Here is a 14286-nt window from a genome sequence, read left to right on the forward strand (position 1 = left end):
TATGGTAACGTTTTGTAATGTGGCCCAAGCCTTACGACCAGCTAACACATTTTTACCACAACCAGCTAATTCATTTTTAACATGACTCTCTACACTAGGGGCTAAGGTGTATTGGAGCATTTGAATTCAAACATGTATGTTAGCATATTTGAAAACAACACACATTTCCCCAGAATAGACAAACCTTTAAACTCGTGTGAGACAGCTGTCTGAAAGTGTGCCAAAGACGTTGTCCTAAAATATGTGGCTAGCATAAGGACGTATAGTGCATTATGGAAAGCTAGTATCCGTGTTTGTGCAGTACACGTGAAACAAAATATCTCTGTGGTTTCCATGGGAAAGCTCTTGATTTTTTTCTTAAGTAGGCATTCAAGTGTGCATGAACTGTGTCTTTAAAGAACATGCAGACTCTGAGCCTGGGATTTCATGAAGGAATATTGTAAATAATGCTTGTTTGTGTATACAGATTATGTTCAGTTGTTAGACACGTTCTGGCTGAGTTTCTGCCCTGACTTGCACCCTGTGCAGCCCATGGCTTTCAGTGGTGTTGCAAGGAGTGCGGGTTAGGGCTGAATTTAGTCCTTTATCCTAGTATTAGCCTAACTAAGTATTTTACTTGTCAAAAATTGCAGAAGAGTGGAAAACTCGTATCCCAATAAATACTCATACTTCAGTGTTTATGTGCTCTTTCCAACTTGGCTAAAACAATGTGTTCCTTAAAATTTGTTTCTGAATAATACTGTTGCCATCCACCCACTCACTGGTGTGTTTGCTTAATGTTGCATTACAGATTTACGTGCCCCTGCATGCTCTGTATGGGTCCAGGCTTGAGTGGGGCTTACTTGCTCAACCAGTGGTTTCCAGCTTTTTGTAATACATTTTGGTATGACTCTCCTTACATTTGTTTTAGCAACCATTCTTCATATAGTGACATCAGCCAGTGTCTCAACTCATCTGCCTTCATACTTTTATAAGAGGAGACTAAGAAAACTTGGCTTGTTTAGCCTAGCAAAATAAAGGTTGAAAGGGGTTGTGATTGCTTGCTAAAAATACATGAGGAGAATAAACACCAGGAATGACGAGCTATATAAGCTAAAGAGCAATGTTGGCGCAAGAACAAATGGGTATAAACTGGAAATTAGAAGCAGTGAGGTTGTGGAACAGCATTCCACTAGGAGGAGTTGGGGCAAATGACCTAACTAGTTTTAAGATGGAGCTTGAAAAATTTATGATTGGGATTATATGGTGGCAGTAGCAGGGCACTGGACTTAGGCCTGGTCTACACTAGGACTTTAAATCGAATTTAGCAGCGTTAATTTGAATTAACCGCTCAACCATCCACACCAGGAAGCCGTTTAATTCGACCTAGAGGGCTCTTTAGTTCGAATTCGGTACTCCACCCCGACGAGGGGAGTAGCGCTAAATTCGACATGGCTATCTCGAATTAGGCTATGTGTGGATGCAAATCGAACTTAGTAGCTCCAGGAGCTATCCCACAGTGCACCACTCTGTTGACGCTCTGGACAGTAGTCCAAGCTTGGATTCTCTGACCAGCCACACAGGAAACGACCCGGGAAAATTTGAATTCCTTTTCAGATCCACTTTGAATCTGATGTCCTGGTTGGACATCGGGGCGAGCTCAGCAGCATCTGCAACGATGCAGAGCTCTCCAGCAGAGGAGTCCATGCAATCCCAGAATAGAAAGAGGTCCCCAGCATGGACAGACCGTGAAGTCCTGGATCTGATCGCTGTGTGGGGCGATGAGTCTGTGCTTTCGGAGCTGCGCTCCAAAAAACGGAATGCAAAGACCTACGAGAAGGTCTCCAAAGCCATGGCACTCAGAGGATACAGCCGGGATACAACGCAGTGCCGCGTGAAAATCAAGGACCTGAGACAAGGCTACCAAAAAGTCAGAGCGGCAAACGGACGCTCCGGAGCCCAGCCCCAGACATGCCGCTTCTACGAGGCACTGCATGCCATTCTAGGTGCGTCTGCCACCACTGCCCCACCAGTGACCGTGGACTCTGAGGATGGCATAGTGTCGACGGGCAGTTCCTCGGCGATGTTCGCCGATGGGGAAGATGAGGAAGGGTTTGTGGAGGATGACGCAGGCGACAGCGCTTACAATACCGCTTTCCCCGACAGCCAGGATCTCTTCATCACCCTCACAGAGATCCCCTACCAACCGTCCCCGGCCGTTAACCCGGACTCAGAATCAGGGGAAGGATCAGTCGGTAAGTGCTATAAACATGGAAACATTTATTTTTTTAAAAACAGGAATAAAATCTATATAAAAACTATATAAAAATTTTTCCATATAAAACTATATAAAAAGAAGGTCCACACATATAGGGATGGAACAGAAATCCTCTTGGGACACTTCCACGAAGCTCTCGTAGAGGAGATCGAAAAGTCTCCGCAGGAGGTTCCTGGGGAGAGGTGCCTTATTTGGTGCTTCGTGGAAGCACACTCTTCCGCGCCAGGCCATCCTAACGTAAAGCGGAATCATTGCCTCGACCAGCATGGCAGCATACAGTCCTGGTCTGTGCAGGGATTCTCGCAGCATCCTCTCTCTCTGTCTCCGAGTGACCCGCCTCAGGGTAATCTCGTTCGGCGACTGCTGCATCTAATTAGGACAATTAGTGTACTGTTACTATTGTGAATGCTTGACTTTTACTTTGCATAGCAATGACCTTCGTTTAACAGCCACGTGTTGGAGGCCGCAGAGGAAAAGCGTACAGTGATGTTTCCCGGGCACAGCCGTGAGGGGCTGGAACAGGGTCAGACTTTATGCTTTCCAGATTGCCTTCAGCGGGAGGGCACAGCTATCCATTAACTGTTAAGCAGCCTATAGTGTAGTGCTTACCAGGCCTGGCTGCTACACGGATTCAGCTGTACCGCCCCGCTTGTCCGATCTCCTGTGCAAGACCGCAGCCAATGAAAGCGTATTCCGAAATCTCGAACTTGTCCTGAGAGCTCGTGAGACTAGGTGCCCTGTATGGTCTTGTTCACAGAAACTGAGTAGACTGTCTTCAGTGTTCGCAAACATGTATCTTTTCAAGGAAATCACTTCCTTTTTCCCATCACACAGCTGCGGCTCTTTCACGAACTGCCCCGGCATCCCCCTCACAGAGGCTGGCGCAGATTAGGCGGCGAAAGAAAAAGACTAGGGACGACATGTTCTCGGAACTGATGGCCTGCTCCAGAGCCGAGGCGGCCGAGCAGAGACAGTGGAGGGAGATCCTATGTCAGCACCAGCGCTCACACAGCGAACGGGAGGACAGGTGGCGGCAGGAAGACCAGCAGGCGACTCAAACGCTGCTTGGGCTAATGAGGGAGCAAACGGACACGCTCCGGCGCCTTGTAGATGTTCTGCAGGACCACAGGCAGGAGCAGAGAGCCCCCCTGAACTGTATCTGCAACCGCCTTCCCCCGCCACAAAGTCCTGTCCCCCCCTCACCCAAAATCACAAGAAGGAGGGGCGCTAGGGGCCGTGAAAACTGTCACTGCACCCCAGCAGAGCGCTCATGTACCAAACAGCTCTCATGCCATAAATTTTGAGAAGTGCTTCCCTTCTTGGATCACCCAGTCCCAAATCCAAGTTTCATCCCCCCACTGTGTAGTTGAGTATTAAGAGTAGTTTGTTGTTATTCACTGTTTCCGTCATGCTTTCCTTGTCAGAAGACTTTGTGTGAAGGGGGGGGGGGGTATTTTAATTGCATAGGACAGCCTCCATTACCAGGGTACAGACTTGGGGGCAGGATCAACAGCAGGACACACACAGACTGCAGTCACTAGGCACCAGGGTCAGTCTGGGAGGTGTATGCTGCCCCAGGGTCCTAGCGCCTGCCATCCACAAATGGCAAGGCAGGCTGCCCTTACCATGCCCTTCCACCCTAGCCACGAACCTCTCCGATGCCCTGAGCCCCAGCAAGAGCCCTCATCCACGGACACATACTCACCCTTCCCACACACCCCTCACCCCTTCCTACGCCCCAACCCCCAGCCCAGAGCCTGCATCCAAACTCCGTCCCAAAGACGGCACCCCTCACCCCTTCCTGCAAACCCACCCCTTCCTGCACACCCACCTGCAACCGTCCTCCCCCCAGAGACCGCTGTAGGAGCAGGAGCCTGTCATTCCTCTAGTGTAGAAGCGGTCTGTACATCAGTGCACACCGTACCCACCACAGTCTGCATCCATGTTTCAACCCTAGAACAGGAATTCATAATTAAAGAAAACTTTGTTAATAATCAGTGTTCCATTAAATTTATTTTAAAACGTGTGTTGGAAGGGGGGAAACCTGGAGAACGGGGTATGTAACCGCAGATCGAAGTCAACAGTCACTGAAACAGGCTCAGGTTCAGCTTCTCTGTAAATCAACTGGAGAGTCATAGGTTACCCTGCTCTCCGAGGAACCTAGCTTTCAAAGCCTCCCGGATGCACAGCGCTTCCCGCTGGGATCTTCTATCGGCACGGCTGTCTGGCTGAGCGTAATCAGCAGCCAGGCGATTTGCCTCAACCTCCCATCCCGCCATAAAGGTCTCCCCCTTGCTCTCACAGAGATTGTGGAGCACACAGCAAGCAGCGATAACAACGGGGATATTTTTTTCGCTGAGGTCCGAGCGAGTCAGTAAGCTCCGCCATCTCCCCTTGAGACATCCGAAAGCACACTCCACCACCATTCTGCACTTGCTCAGCCGGTAGTTGAAGAGTTCCTTCTCACTGTCCAAGGCGCCTGTATAGGGCTTCATGAGCCAGGGCATTAGCGGGTAGGCTGGGTCCCCGAGGATCACTGTAGGCATCCGCATATCCCCAACCGTTATTTTGTGGTCCGGGAAGAAAATACCTGCCTGGAGGCGTTTAAACAGACCAGAGTTCCTGAACACACGCGCGTCATGAACCTTGCCCGGCCACCCGACGTAGATGTTGGTAAAACGTCCCCTATGGTCCACCAGTGCTTGCAGCACCATAGAAAAGTAGCCCTTTCGGTTAATGTAATGGCTGGCCTGGTGGGCTGGTCCCAGGATAGGGATGTGAGTCCCATCTATAGCCCCACCGCAGTTTGGGAATCCCATCGTGGCGAAGCCATCTCTGACGACCTGGACGTTTCCTAGAGTCACTACCTTTGAGAGCAGTTGCTCAACGATTGCGTGGGCTACTTGAATCACAGCAAGCCCTACGGTAGATTTGCCCACGCCAAAGTGGTTCGCTACTGACCGGTAGCAGTCTGGCGTTGCAAGTTTCCAGAGGGCTATGGCCACTCGCTTCTGCACAGTCAGGGCTGCTCGCATCCGGGTGTCTTGGTGCTTCAGGGCAGGGGACAGCAAGTCACAGAGTTCAAGGAAAGTGCCCTTACACATCCTGAAGTTTCGCAGCCACTGTGATTCATCCCAGACCTGCAGCACTATGCGGTCCCACCAGTCCGTGCTTTGTTTCCCGGGCCCAGAATCGCCGTTCCACACCATGAACTTGACCCATTGCCACCATGATCTCCACGGCGCGGCGTACCCTGCTTTGTGAGAGGTCTGCGCCACTCTGTGACTTCCTGTCCTCACCGCGCTGCCGGAGCCTCCTCGCCCGATTTCTCAGCAGCTGACTGTGGAAGAGGTGGACGATAAGATGCGAGGAGTTGACAACGGCCATAAGTGCAGCGATGATCGCAGCGGGCTCCATGCTCGCAGTGCTGTGGCGTCCGAGCTGTAACCGACCAGAGAAGGGCGCGAACAGATTTCCCGCCGGCGCTTTCAAGGAGAGAGGGCGGGAGTGACGGTTGAATGATGACAGTTACCCAAAACCACCCTCGACACATTTTTTCCCCCAGTAGGCATTGGGGGCTCTACCCAGCATTCCAATGGGCAGCGGGGACTGCGGGAACTGTGGGATAGCTGCCCAGAATGCACCGCTTCCAAAGTCGACGCTGGCCCCGTTACTGTGGACTCAGACAGTCGAATTAGTGTATTTAGTGTGGCTACACAAATTCGACTTCATAAGGTCGATTCCACAAATTCGAGTTAAGTAGATTCGAAATAGTCTTGTAGTGTAGACGTACCCTTAGTGACCCAGGAGGTCCTTTCCAGTCCTGTGTCCCGTGTTTCTATATTAAGTCAATTATATGGCTGACCACATCTTAGACAAAATAGCTATTGATATTCTTTACACTGTTTTAAAAAAAAGTCTTCACTAGTACTCTGAAACTCTTGGTTTCCGTCTATGATACTTTGGATCACCTTAAAAAGTTTAATATTTACAATTCATTAATAACTTTCTTCAATTTTTATTTCCTACCCTTACGTGGGCACAAGTAAACATCACAGTACAAGATTATAGGGAAGAATTAAGACTATATTACAGATTTCTCTCAACTTGCTAATAAAAGGGGTTCCATGAAAAAAATTACCTTCTGAACACAAACATTCAAATGATTGTTTCAGGTCCATTCAGGGTCTTTTAACAGTAGATTTTTTAAAAAATCAGCTTTTCTGTATCCACACGTCAGCTATCCATTTGTAATCTTGTGTGTGTGTCTGTATTATATTAAACTATAGTTATAATAAAGTTTAAAAATGTAAAATGGCGGGGAAGGAGGAAGGAAGGTAATAATGAATGAAGATAATGGAAAAGAGATGTACTCTAGCTACACGCCCATGGCACTGCATAAATAATAATAATGGAATATTATACACCTGAGCTTTACAACTCCAGAATGTACCACAACATATTAAGTAAGTTTTCTGTACTGTGGAAGAGAACCCCAAGAATTGAGAAAATTCCAAATAATCCTGACATCCAATCATCCTTTCTAAAATCATATATGTCAGAACTTTTTATTTATTAGAACTTACGATTTGCAGCAACAAATGGTAAGTTACATTTAGAAACCTGGTTTCATTATTATTTAATATGTCCTTCACAAAGCAGTGCACGCATTGGAATCCTGTGTCTTGCAATAAATGACTCTCTACCAGGCATGCCAATTAAAGAGAAAATGGTTAAAAAATATTCACAATCCCCAAAGAAAAAAGTTAGAGCCATGAAGGCACACACCTTTCCCCACCAGTCTTCATCATCCTTCAAGAGCATATTAGCATTATATACCCTTTGCTATTGTTCTCTGCTTTGTATTGTCCAGCCACTTGTAAAGATTGCCTGTATGAAGGCTCTCACTGCATGAAAGGCATTCCAAGGTATATCTGCTATTGAATACCAAATATATATATTACATCCTACAGCTTGAAGTTTCTGTATGATACCTCATGCTTCTTTGGTTTTACTTCCAAAGCTTGCTAAATCTGGATGTGTACTAAATGTGTACTTTGTGCTTAAAGTGGGTTTAGCTGGGTCTGGTCAAGTCAACCACAACTATGGTGTTTTACCTGCTCCCTATCCAAAGCGTTATCTTCATGTGCATTAATGGCAATCCAGTTGGTCGTGATAATGATTTGCAGTCACACTTAAGAGAACTAAACAAAACAAAAAAACATAAGATCCACCAAAAATCACTCTCAGCGTTGGGTCCCAGGAGCCATCTTTGACATCAGCAATTATGGGGAAAAAAAAAAAAAGAAATTCTTGCTGGTCTTGGCTAAAGCCTTGCAGTAGAAACAGAAGTAGTGGGTTTTCTTTCCAAGGATCAGCTGAGGGTAGATTTTATTTTCCCCAGATGGGCTTTTCCCCTGAGTCTCAAAGAGCCAGTAAATTCTAACATAGCCATAGAAAATTACCCAGTTGTGTAAGGTTCATGATGGAGTTAATTCAGTTTTATGATTCTTCAAATCAAAACTCATATGCACTGACAGGGCAGCATCCTGATATGAATTATACATAAAAAGAAGGCAGGTAACTGGGGAGGGAGGGAGTAATATTTTGCTAAAGCATAAATGATAACATTCTTCTTTGTAATACATTATATTATGTTTTTGTATAGGGCACCCTTAATGCCAAAACCATTTTTAATTGTAAGATACAGTATTATAGGCAAAAATAGCAAATTAGTAAACTAAGCATTAATGAGGAAGATGTTTTTTAACAGAATAGCATTTCAAATCAAGATAATGCGCTCTGGGTGTATATACTACATTGTACAATACATATAACAAAGTCATTCTAGTTTAATCACATTTTTCATGTACAGCTTTGAAAGTGACTTCTTGGCTAATTAAGTCTGACACTTAAGATATGGTATGTTAGCTTCTGAGGTGCCTGCCAGGGATTTTCAGTGCTGTCATGCATTATGTGGATTTCAGCCAAGATAGGAGGGCTGGAATACTTGTTTCTGGTCACTTATCATTGAAGCTTTGACTATAGGAAAAGAAAAACAAGTATTAAAGAACACAGAACAGTGTATGAAATGAAATATGGATGGGGAAAGAATCTATTTCTACTGAAAGACTATCTAATTTATCTGTAGATATATTTTATCAATAAAGAAAATCCACAAAATAAGGCTTTTTGTTTGGCAAACTTGGAATATAAAAAGAGCACTTCACATAAGCTGTTTTATTTTATTGAAAGTTAGAAAATTATGTAGGCTAACTTTAAAAATTTGTATCAGAAGGGTAGCCGTGTTAGTCTGGATCTGTAAAAGCAGCAAAGAGTCCGGTGGCACCTTATAGACTAACAGACGTATTGGAGCATGAGCTTTCGTGGGTGAATACCCACTTCGTTGGATGCGTGCCATGTTTAAAAATGTGGGCAATAAGCATTATTTGCTCTTATATACTATAGAGATAGGTGCTCTAAAAATACCATTGATCAACTGATTTGATAAATAGATAGTGGGGTTTCCTAAAGGGACACACTCAAGACTGCTAAATCTAAATGAAGACCTATGTGTTTATCTCCAGGGATTTCTGCAAGGCCCAGTTTTTCTTCTGGGCTTTTGAAAAGAGGAAAGGGCAGGATGAAGTGTCTGGATTTGGGGGGAGTTGGGTTTTAATAATCTAGATGGATACTGGGATTTGAAATGTTGGTTAGTTAAATGATTAAGGTATGTTCTAATATTTTTAATCGGTGTCTTGGTCAAATTTGTAACTTTTATATTACACATTTGCCTAGAGCAGGGGTTGGCAACCTTTCAGAAGTGGTGTGCCGAGTTTTCATTTATTCATTCTGATTTAAAGTTTCGCATGCCAGTAATACATTTTAACATTTTTAGACAGTCTCTTTCTATAAGTCTGTTATATATAACTAAACTATTGTTGTATGTAAAGTAAATAAGGTTTTTTAAATGTTTAAGAAGCTTCATTTAAAATTAAATGAAAATGCAGAGCCCCCCAGACCGGTGGCCAGGACCCGTGCAGTGTGAGTGCCACTGAAAATCAGCTCTTGTGCCACCTTTGGCATGCATGCCATATGTTGCCTACCCCAGCCTAGAGTACAGACAGGCATGTTTCATCAATCCAGATAAATAAATAACAGTTCTAGTTTGTTTTGCTGATTCACATATCCTACAAAAAGTAGAAACAGGGACAAATTGCTAAGGAGGAGTACAAAAGAGATAGCACAAGTATAGGGATAAATTCAGAAAGACAAAGGCACAAAATGAGTTACACCTAGCAAGGAACATAAAAGGCTGTAAGAAGAGGTTCTTTAAATACACTAGGAGCAAGAGAATGACAAAGAAAAATATAGGTCATGTACTTAGTGGGGAAGGAGAATTAATAACTGATGACATCAAGAAAGCAGAGGTGTTTAATGCCTATTTTGCTTCAGTCTACACCAGGGGTTGGCAACCTATGGCACGGGTGCCGAAGATGGCACGTGAGCTGATTTTCAGTGGCACTCTCACTGCCCAGATCCTGGCCACTGGTCCAGGGGCCTCTGCATTTTAATTTAATTTTAAATTACGCTTCTTAAACATTTTAAAAACCTTATTTACTTTACATACAACAATAGTTTAGTTATATGTTATAGACTTATAGAAAGAGACCTTCTAAAAACGTTAAAATGTATTACTGGCACACAGAACCTTAAATTAGAGTGAATAAATGAAGACTCGGCGCACCACTTCTGAAAGGTTGCCAACCCCTAGTCTACACTAAAAAGATTACTGGTGACCAGATGGTCAGCACACTTAATAATAACAGCAAGGGGGAAGGAACACAAGCCAAAGAGCAGGTGAAAGAATAGTTAGATAAGTTGAATATATTCAAGTTGTCAGGGCCTGATGAAATTCATCCGGTCGGATACTTAAGGAACCAGAAGAAGCAATCTCAGAACCATTAGCAGTTACCTTTTGAGAACTCAGGGAGGATGGGTGAGGTTCCAGAGGACTAGAGAAGGGCAAACATAGGACCTGTCTTTAAGAGACGGGACAAAGAGGATTTATAGACCAATCAGCCAAACTTAGATACCTGGAAAGATTGTGGAACACATGATTAAAAAATCAGTTTGTAAGCACTTAGAGGATAATAGGGTTATAAAGAATAGACAGCCTGGATTTGTCAAGAACAAATCATGCCAAACCAGCCTCATTCCCTTCTTTGACAGGGTAACTGGCCTAGTGGATAGGCAGGAAGCATTAGATATGATGTGCTTTGATTTTTAGTAATGCTTTTGATACCATCCCACATGACAGCCTCATAAACAAACTAGGGAAATGTGGCCTAAATGAAATTACTATAAGATGGTTATACAACTGGTTGAAAGACTGTACTCAAAGAACAGGTATCAACAGTTTATCAAACTAGAAGGGTGTATCTAGAGGAGTCCCACAGGGGCCAGTCCTGATTCCAGTTCTAATCAGTATTTTCATTAATGATCTGGATAATGGAGTGGAGAGTATGCTTATAAAATTTGCAGATGACATCAAGATGGGAAGGGTTTCAAGCACATCGGACGAGAGGAATAGAATTCAAAACAACTATAGAATTGGTCTGAAATTAACAAGATGAAATTCAATAAAGACAAGTTCAGAGTACTTAGGAAGTTAAAATGAAATGCATAACTACAAATGGGAAATAGTTGGCTAGGTAGTAGTACTGCTGAAAAAGATCTAGAGATTATAGTGTATCATAAATTGAATATGAGTCAGTGACATGATATAGTTGTGAAATGGCCAATATCATTTCTGGGTGTATTAACAAGAGTGTTGTATGTGAGACATGAGAAGTAATTGTCCTGCTCTACTCAGCACTGGTGAGGCCTCAGTTGGAGTACTGTGTCCAGTTCTGGGCACCATACTTTTGGAAAGATGTGGACAAATTGGAGAGAGTCCAGAGGAAAGCAACAAAAATGATAAAAGGTTTAGACAAGTTGATCTATCAGGAAAGGTTTTTAAAAAAAAAACCTGGGCCTCTTTAGTCTTGAGAAAAGAAAACTGAAAGGGGGCCTGGTAACAGTCTTCAAATATGTTAAAGGCTATTGTAAAGAGAACAGAGATCAATTGTTCTCCATGTCCACTGAAAGTAGAGCAAGAAGTAATGGGATTACTCTGCAGCAAGGGAGATTTAGTTTATATATTAGGAAAATCTTCCTAACTAAGGGTAGTTAAGCTCTAGAATAGGCTTCCAAGAGAGGTTGTGGATTCCCCATCGTTGGAGGTTTTTAAGAACAGGTTGGATAAATACTTGTCAGGGATGGGCTAGGTCTACTAGGTCCTGCCTCAGAGCAGAGGGCTGAACTTGATGACCTGTCAAGGTCTCTTTCACCCCTACATTTCTGTGACTCTTCATGGATCTCATCTCATCCCTTTTCCCTCTGACTACTTGCTCTGTTCTTGTGAATGCCCAAGCAGAATTCCTGTATAATTCAGTAAGCTGCCTGTGCTCATCAGAATGGAGCCAAACTGGCAGAGTAAAGGGAATGGTTTGATGATGCACGTCCACACTGAAGCAAACCCACCTTCAAGGGTTGTTGGTTAGCTGATTGCCCCGATGATTAGTCACCGATGCATTGCTATTTAGTCTTTCTGTTTTGAGGGGCTGAACTTTTTTTTCAGTACCTGAAGTAATTAAATTTTGTTAGAGCCACTGTAATTACCTATCTTGAATCTCTGTACAGGCTTCCTCTTTTCTCTTGCAGTCCTTTCAGACCTCTCATTTGCAAAGCTATCTAATTCTGGCTCTGATTACATCTTTGTCCTAATCTCTTCCTACATCCCGTCTTCCTCCGTACGTCCTACCCACACCTCCCCCACTCCTTACTTCACACATTTTTTATACTGCCTTTTATGCTTGGAACAGCATCTCAGTAACATCATGTCTGCTCTTTCCTTAAATATGCATTAACCATGTCCTTTTTAAGGAGGATAATCTTTACAAATGGGTTTACTGGAAAGCTGTGGTTAAGGCCTTCAAGCAAATGGGAAGATAAAGTGGGCCTGTCAGTGTGGATCACGCAATTGGGAATTTTTACTAAATTAGTATTGCATTTATTTAGAGAAATTACATTAAAATAACACATTTCCATGATGACTCTGGAATATCTTTCATATGATCCACCAGCAAAGAAGCTGAGCATTCACACAGTGACAGAGAAAATCCAGTGACTCCTATCTTCACAGACAGTTGGGACCCTAAGCACCGACTAATCCCCTGGGGAAAATGGAAGTTAAGAAAGCAGAAGTAAAACTGCTATGATCTAAGACCACAAGCCTTCATCTGAGTAAACAAAGTCTATTTATATACCATGGGGAGAAGGCGAAGGAAGTGAAATACTTATCTGTTTTGAACAACCAGGCAGAAGGCATCGATAAGCCAGTTTAAAATGCAGGGGGTCTGTTCTGCCATTGATGTTTAATGGGGCTCATACATGTTGCTCACATGAGTTTTAATGCAATATAAATTCACAAATGTAAGTTCATAAATGTTGATAAAAGAATAGACCCTCAGAGACTCTTGATTTTAAGATATAGTATTTATAGATGATTCAGGAACGTTACTTTTTTTGTTAGAGTTCTCTTAAGCCATTTTTGATAGTTGTCTAAAAGGTGATTTAATGTATATTTAGATTTCAACAGCAATTAGATTCTTCTGCATTATCAGTAGAGATCCATGCTCTTGGGACCAAGGTCAGAGTTCTCTGGAAGCAGTGGCCATGTGTTTGTCCCTCTCAGAGTTGAACATGTGATGGAAGGTTATATAAGAAGATGAAACCTTGCCTCCAAACTAATTCCTTGACCTCTCTTTCAAGAAAATCCAGAATCCTCATGCTCCTTTTCCTTTGCACCCATTTTACCTTCAACGTAGTTAGTTTATTGTACTTATTTTTTATTTGTTATTTCAGATAGACATATGGACTAGGCTTTTTGTACTATGTGGTATATTAGTAAGGCCCTCATAATTGATGTGGCTGAGCTACACTGAATTCTGTGACAATGTGAATTGATTTAAAAAAATCATTAAATAACCTGCAGTTTTACTGAAATATTTCTAACAATGCACAACAAAATGAAAATATAATGTCTATTATTGTTTCCTTTGTAGCAGAAGTTCACACTTTTATGTGGTGATGAAGAGGAGGAAGCTCATATTTTCTATTTTTATTGTTTGGAGACAGTTTTCTGTCATGCAAGGCAGTGGAATAGAAGTACAAGCAGCTCGAGCAGTTTTGTATGGTGGCTATTGCCTCCTGCAAACCTCCCTATGATCCCACAAAGTCTGTGCCCTCTTCTGCTACTGTGTGCTTTGATTCACCCCATTCCTCCAATTGGCACACAATCTCCTCTTTCGTGGAGCTAAGGATAGAAACTGCTCTGTGTCCTTGATGTCTCCCATCTTATCCCTTTAAGGGAAGCAACATGGAAGCAGAAGTGTATTGAACTCTTCTTTGTAGGGAACTCACAGAACAAAAGAAACAGATTGAGATGAAGAAGACAGAAAGGAAAAATGGCAGGCAGGGATGCTCAGGAACAGAAGGAGGCGTTATTTTGGTGGATTTATTTGGCAGCTTGGAAAAAATATAAAATTTTCAGCCATCTGCACAGCCACATAATTTTATGATACACTGGGACCCCACTGTATGTTTGTGTATCTATCTAGTTTAATGAGTAGTTACTAACTAACTCTTCATGCTGTCACATGGATAGTTTGATTATTTTATTCTGCTTCTGGGTGGTGGATCCATAAAACAGATCTAAGCATGGGGATCAAGCACCTTGCTTATGTAACAGCAAAAAGTCTTCTGTGGATGAGCATGTGCAATGAGGAAGATATAATCCATGTCCCAAGGTGAATACTATTTAACAGCTTAGTGTGGATTCAGTCATACATACTAAAAAGGATGCATATATGTATTTGAACTGATAAAAGAATCTTTGAAGAATTCTAGATTGTGATGCTACTGAA

General features: G+C 43.1%; 1 protein-coding gene across 2 annotated transcripts in view; it reads left to right on the forward strand.

Moving 5' to 3' along the window:
* BABAM2 (BRISC and BRCA1 A complex member 2) overlaps positions 1-14286 on the forward strand; it is a 331069-nt gene that overhangs the window by 296023 nt on the left and 20760 nt on the right. The gene's annotated exons all lie outside the window — the stretch shown is intronic.

Source organism: Mauremys mutica, chromosome 3, assembly GCF_020497125.1.
Source record: "Mauremys mutica isolate MM-2020 ecotype Southern chromosome 3, ASM2049712v1, whole genome shotgun sequence".
In the NCBI taxonomy this organism is placed as follows: Eukaryota; Metazoa; Chordata; order Testudines; family Geoemydidae; genus Mauremys; species Mauremys mutica.